At 39.8% G+C, this 7,282-nt stretch overlaps 2 non-coding genes across 2 annotated transcripts; both read right to left on the minus strand.

The window, feature by feature from the left end:
* Window positions 1-727: 727 nt before the first annotated feature.
* Window positions 728-802, minus strand: Trnal-caa. Its single transcript has one exon. It is a non-coding gene; the product is annotated as a tRNA-Leu (tRNA).
* A 226-nt stretch (window positions 803-1,028) lies between these two features.
* Window positions 1,029-1,103, minus strand: Trnal-caa. The gene has a single exon. It is a non-coding gene; the product is annotated as a tRNA-Leu (tRNA).
* Between the last annotated feature and the right edge of the window lie 6,179 nt (window positions 1,104-7,282).

The raw sequence follows: 7,282 nt of genomic DNA on the forward strand, positions 1-7,282 counted from the left end.
CATGCGTATATAAATGCAGGGAAGGGGTAGGATCTTTAGATCTTTAAAGAAAGGTTTGCATGATTTTCTGCTGCTCACTTGTTTCATTATTCTTATAATTGCCTTTTGTTTCCTGAAAACTGTTATGGCCTGATGTACATTTCCCCAGAAAATTATACCATACTTCGATATTGAATGTACACGAGCAAAGTATACAGCCCTAACTGTTTCTGCGCTAGTACTGTTGCAGAGAATTCTTACCACAAGCTCATTTTTGCTAGTTTTGAATTTAGGGCTGTGATATGAGTGTTCCATTTAAGATTTTCCTGGATATGAATCCCAAGAAATTTAGTTTCTTTGGCAGAACTAATGTTTTGGTTATCTATACATATTACAGGTTGTGCCGGATTTTTATTTTGATCAGTGTGGAAATTCATGAATACCGTTTTTTGGGGATTAACTATTAGCCTGTTTCTGGTAAACCATTCAGACACTCCTTTGTAATATCTTTTGCAAATGCAGTAAGATTTTCTTCATTATTCCCTTCAATCAATAGACTGGTGTCATCTGCAAACAGTACTGGTTCAGAATCCCTAACGTGTGATGAGAAATCATTAATGTAGACCAAAAAAAAAAAGAAAGGGACCTAAAATGGAGCCCTGTGGAACACCATGAGTTACCAGAATGAGATTTTCGCTCTGCAGCGGAGTGTGCGCTGATATGAAACTTCCTGGCAGATTAAAACTGTGTGCCCGACCGAGACTCGAACTCGGGACCTTTGCCTTTTGCGGGCAAGTGCTCTACCAACTGAGCTACCGAAGCACGACTCACGCCCGGTACTCACAGCTTTACTTCTGCCAGTACCTCGTCTCCTACCTTCCAAACTTTACAGAAGCTCTCCTGCGAACCTTGCAGAACTAGCACTCCTGAAAGAAAGGATATTGCGGAGACATGGCTTAGCCACAGCCTTGGGGATGTTTCCAGAATGAGATTTTCACTCTGCAGCGGAGTGTGCGCTGATATGAAACTTCCTGGCAGATTAAAACTGTGTGCCCGACCGAGACTCGAACTCGGGACCTTTGCCTTTTGCGGGCAAGTGCTCTACCAACTGAGCTACCGAAGCACGACTCACGCCCGGTACTCACAGCTTTACTTCTGCCAGTACCTCGTCTCCTACCTTCCAAACTTTACAGAAGCTCTCCTGCGAACCTTGCAGAACTAGCACTCCTGAAAGAAAGGATATTGCGGAGACATGGCTTAGCCACAGCCTTGGGGATGTTTCCAGAATGAGATTTTCACTCTGCAGCGGAGTGTGCGCTGATATGAAACTTCCTGGCAGATTAAAACTGTGTGCCCGACCGAGACTCGAACTCGGGACCTTTGCCTTTCGCGGGCAAGTGCTCTACCAACTGAGCTACCGAAGCACGACTCACGCCCGGTACTCACAGCTTTACTTCTGCCAGTACCTCGTCTCCTACCTTCCAAACTTTACAGAAGCTCTCCTGCGAACCTTGCAGAACTAGCACTCCTGAAAGAAAGGATATTGCGGAGACATGGCTTAGCCACAGCCTTGGGGATGTTTCCAGAATGAGATTTTCACTCTGCAGCGGAGTGTGCGCTGATATGAAACTTCCTGGCAGATTAAAACTGTGTGCCCGACCGAGACTCGAACTCGGGACCTTTGCCTTTCGCGGGCAAGTGCTCTACCAACTGAGCTACCGAAGCACGACTCACGCCCGGTACTCACAGCTTTACTTCTGCCAGTACCTCGTCTCCTACCTTCCAAACTTTACAGAAGCTCTCCTGCGAACCTTGCAGAACTAGCACTCCTGAAAGAAAGGAGAGCTTCTGTAAAGTTTGGAAGGTAGGAGACGAGGTACTGGCAGAAGTAAAGCTGTGAGTACCGGGCGTGAGTCGTGCTTCGGTAGCTCAGTTGGTAGAGCACTTGCCCGCGAAAGGCAAAGGTCCCGAGTTCGAGTCTCGGTCGGGCACACAGTTTTAATCTGCCAGGAAGTTTCATATCAGCGCACACTCCGCTGCAGAGTGAAAATCTCATTCTGGAAACAACCCCAAGGCTGTGGCTAAGCCATGTCTCCGCAATATCCTTTCTTTCAGGAGTGCTAGTTCTGCAAGGTTCGCAGGAGAGCTTCTGTAAAGTTTGGAAGGTAGGAGACGAGGTACTGGCAGAAGTAAAGCTGTGAGTACCGGGCGTGAGTCGTGCTTCGGTAGCTCAGTTGGTAGAGCACTTGCCCGCGAAAGGCAAAGGTCCCGAGTTCGAGTCTCGGTCGGGCACACAGTTTTAATCTGCCAGGAAGTTTCACCATGAGTTAGTCCACATGGTTCTGAAACGTGTACCTGGAGTTCATTTCCTTCTGTGTACTTAATTTCAGTTACCTGAGAATGATATTCCAAATATGATTTGATCCACTGATTTGGCACACCTCTTACACCATACCATTCGAGCTTCCTCAGGAGTATAGAATGATCAATCACATAAAAAGCTTTTGTTAGGTCCAAGAATAAACCTGAGATATTTCTGTGGTTGTCCACTGCATTTAAGACATGGTTTATCAGATTGAAAGTGGCAGTTTCAATTGATCTCTGTGGTCTGAAGCCATGTTGACATCCAGAAATAATATTATACTTGTTGAAGAATGTAATTAGTTTTGAAAGGAACACTTTTTCAATAATTTTCGAAAACCCTGACAGTAGAGACACAGGCCTATAGTTACCCATACATTGATGATCACCTTTTTTATATAGGGGTATTACTTTTGCCATTTTCAGTTGCTGAGGGAAGACACCACATGATAAGGATGAATTGCATATGTCCAATAAAGGTGAAAGTATTTGACTTGCTGTTATTTTTATAATATAATCTGGAATATCATCAATACCAGTTGAATACTTACTCTTCAGTGAATTAATGGTATTTAGGAGCTCTGTTGGGCTTACTGGACTGAGGAACATGGATATATTATTTATTTCAATAGATGAAAGTTCTTTCCATGTTGTATTAGGTAGATTTCCAAATTTTTCCTTCACTAATTTCCCAGCAACAGTTGCATAGTAAGAATTGAAACTATTTGCAACTTCCCTAGGGTCAGTAACATTCTTGCCATCATGCGATATCACAATATTTTTGTGAGTTGTCTTCTTCCCAGTAAGATCCTGCACAGCTTTCCACATGGACTTAGTTTTATTGGATGACTTCATAATATATTTGTCATTTTCCTTAATTTTTGCCTCCTTTATGATGCGTTTCAAAACTAGCTTGTATTTTTTGAAATAATTAATACATTCTGGACTGCTGTTAGTTTTTGACTGCAGATAAAGTTCCCGCTTCCTTTTACAAGATACTCTGATGCCAGGTGTAATCCAGTTTCTGAATCTATCTGTGCTCTTGGAAATAACTTTCCTCTGTGGAAAAGCTATGTCAAAATTATGCTTGAAAATGTTCAAAAAATGTTCCATCTTTTCGCTAGTATTAGAGGTATCATATACTTCTCTCCAAGATTGTTCACTGATTAGGTACTGGAAGCATTCAATATTTTTCCCACTATAAATCCTTTTATGGATAACATTTTCGATACTGGTCGAAATGCGATTTACAGGTATGGTCAGTAATTGTGAAAGGTGGTCACTATAGCCGGTATCAAAGTTTTCTGATGTACACTTGTCCATGTTTACACATACCTGATCAAGGAGAGTGACACTAGTTTTAGTTACATGTGTTGGAGAGCTAACAGTAAGACAAAGATTGTAGGCTTTTATAATATTTAAAAACGTTTCCCTGTGAGGGCTATGGCTCAGAAAGTCAATATTAAAATCACCACATAGTACCACTGTTATCCCAGTTGTCTTAGTTTGCCTAAAGCAAGGTTAAATTTTTTGAAAAAAAAAAACACTTATGTTGCTAACAGGAGATCTATACACACATAAATTAATAGTATTTTCAGACATTAACTCTACAGCTGAGATTTCAAAGTCTCTTTCACAACCAAGTTTGCAAACAGATGTTATACTCTTATAATCTACATTTTCTTTTACATATATACAAGTTCCCCCATGTTTTGATTCCATTCTACAAAAACAGTTTGCAAGGTTAAAATGTAATATTTTTAAGTACTGAAAATACCCATTTTGTAACCAATGCTCACAAACACATAACACTGAAACATCTTTCCATTCACTATTGAGGAGTATATTTATTTCATAAACTTTGTTTGTTAATGACTGTACATTTTGGTCTACAATCTTCAGTCTATATTTGCAATTTAATTCTGCATCACATTTTTATGTGATACAGTTTACGTCCCTAAAAAATGTCTTTCACCCTATTTATAAGACATTGCATCTTTCTTTATGAACCATTTGTCCAAAGTACTTTGGACTGCTTCTATATTAGGCCTGTTGTGATTCCAATTTGCTGGACGACAGATTTTTTCAACAAAAATTGTTTCCCACTGTGATTTAAATGAAGGCCATGGCTGGTGTGCATGGACCTGTTTAATGTGCTTACATTTATTAAGTTCACATACAGAAACTTTTTGCATACAGTATCTATCTCTTTGTTTACTCTCTCTATTAATTTATTTACACATGACCAAGGAGAAAGGTAGTATCTGTGTGGTTGATTTACAACAGCTACATTTGTGTTGACTAATTTGGGTAGTACACTTTCAAGAACAATGATGAATTCACTACCTTTATCTTTGGCAACATCATTCGCACCTGCAAAAATGACGACACAGTCTTTTGTGTTAAGGTTTTCACACGATTTTACCACTGTTTTTGTCACTTCTGCAATGCCTGCTCCTGGTTTGACAAAGGCTTGGACACTTGCATTAGTTTGTGTATCTGCTACCTTTTCTGCTATCTGACGTCCATGATAATCGGCAAAAATCAACACTTTTTGTTCTTTTTTGCACACTTGAGGCCAGTCGACTGATTTTTTAATCACATTTCTTTGTTTAGGATGCGACATGCGCGAAAAATTTACAGTGCACGGCTGTTGTTGTTTGTAATTATTATCTGGACTCATATATTCCTGATTGACATTGTTTGTGGAATCACGTTTCTCATTATAATTATTTGGTGCACTTACTTTATTATTTCTAAGTTTTGTACTGGTTTCCACAGTAGTTCTTCCTTTGATTACATCACTCGTAACCGATATTTCTTCCAGGTTCAGACGATGCTCTGTTTGTTGAGTTTTACAGCCAAGATGTTGCAGCTGTTTCTCCAATAAGGCTACAGTCCTTTTAAGTTCACTGTTTTTTGCAGTTAAAACGAGGCGAAAATCATCGCAATGTTTACATGTCGATGTCACTGAATTTGCATTTGGTACGGTTTTTTCACTAGATTTTGATCTTGTAATGATTTCGTTTGCGTTTTTTGCTTTAACTTCGCAGCAGTAACATTTTCCAGGTCGAACAACGATACTTTTTTTGCACTGAATACATAAAGACTCGTTGACATTTCGGTGTATACTAATCAGACATCTCCGCAGCGTTAGGCTTTATATATCTGCTCATCTTCTTCTTCCTCTCACTATGTACCTGCTCCCCCTTTTCAACAACAAGGAACTCTACATCTGTTTTTCCCTTTTCAGTTAAGTCAAGTACTTTCTTACCGACGTCATTAACTAACTCATTTAACGCATTCATCATTCTCAGAAGAGTCTGGTAATACGTCTCTAGTTCCCTGCGCATACCTCCAACTTTATGCACAATAGCCTGAATTTTCGCATCCATGTACAAGCGAATCTTCTGTCTGTGTACACCCATTCTCTTGGGTTGATAGCTAGACATGCGCGCGAATTTGTCCGTGGTGCAGCGTATACTGCTGTACTAACCTCTCTTAGCGAGCTATATATGCAGAAACTCTTTAAAGCTTCGCCTCTACCTACCATCACTCAGTTTTCTTGTTTTATCAATAACATACTGTGGATGAGTCCAGCAATCAGCACATATCTTTACAAAATCATTGAACGACATGTCAGTTCCGAGATGTGCCTGGTAAATGTGTTTTAAACTCAGAGTGCCTTGTTTGAAGGCTATAATGAGGTTTGCATTATCCCTAACCAACTGTTTCAGGATTCTGGAAAATGTTTGGCTTGGATAAAATACATCAGCACCCATATGACGATCGAAACTGAAACATTTTCGATCTTGGTTTTCCACAACAACATCGTCAAAAGACAATGTTTGGCTTTGCTTTTTCAGGTGGAATGATATTACCCCTTTCACTGAATGTGGTGTGTGTAACGCCATCTACAACATGCTCAACTCAGACTCCATTTACATGTGTCAGCAGAGTAATGAGGACATTAGTCTTCCCACAATTTGATGGACCTACCATAATTGCCCATATATTATCTGGAAGGAGAATTCCGTTCTTCTATTCCAGGTCTTCTTTTGCATCTTCACAGGACCAGTCACCAACGACAAAGTCCTCGTGATGAGGATGTTTCACCCACCCTGCCATGATACTAACTACGCCAGGTACTGACAAGTAAGTGACTTATATAGAAAGATACAGTTGAAGGGACAGTAATAGTGTGTGTAGTCCCTAGGCCTATAGATTATACATACATAGATTATTTATTTATTTAAATATCATACATAGGATGTAGTATTTCTGGAAAATCGTTACATTCTTTATGTATCTTCTTCTTCACACCTGTACGGTATTTCCCAAACAAAGCTTTTTGACATGCAATAAATTCCATGCATATCTCACTCAGGCCAATGGATGCCTCACAGTACTCAGGTTTTTCACTTGCATATTTAATCTGTTTCTCTTTAGGTTCAACATTCATGTGCAAACAAAGGTGCTGCTTAAAATCATCAACATGTACACTATGTACACATGGGGAGTTTACAACATCACTCTATGCAGTGTCTATGCTCGGCAACCAACGTTTCAGTCTCTCTTTAATATTCCTGTAGGCAGTATCTATCTTATCCCTAGTGATATATGCCTCTATATACTTACATTTGTCCTCTAGTCATCCCTGCTTAGCCATTTTGCACTTCCTGTCAATCTCATTTTTGAGACGTTTTTATTCCTTTTTGCCTGCTTCATTTACTGCATTTTTATATTTTCTCCTTACATCAATCACATTCAATATCTCTTCTGCTACCCAAGGATTTCTACTAGCCGTATTTCTTTTACTTACTTTATCCTCTGATGCTTTCATTATATCATCTCTCAAAGCTACCCATTCTTCTTCTACTGTATTCTTTCCCCCATTCTTCTCAATCATTCCCTAATGTTCTCTCTGAAATGCTCTAGAATC

The sequence above is a fragment of the Schistocerca piceifrons genome, chromosome 2 (assembly GCF_021461385.2).
Source record: "Schistocerca piceifrons isolate TAMUIC-IGC-003096 chromosome 2, iqSchPice1.1, whole genome shotgun sequence".
Lineage (NCBI taxonomy): Eukaryota > Metazoa > Arthropoda > Insecta > Orthoptera > Acrididae > Schistocerca > Schistocerca piceifrons.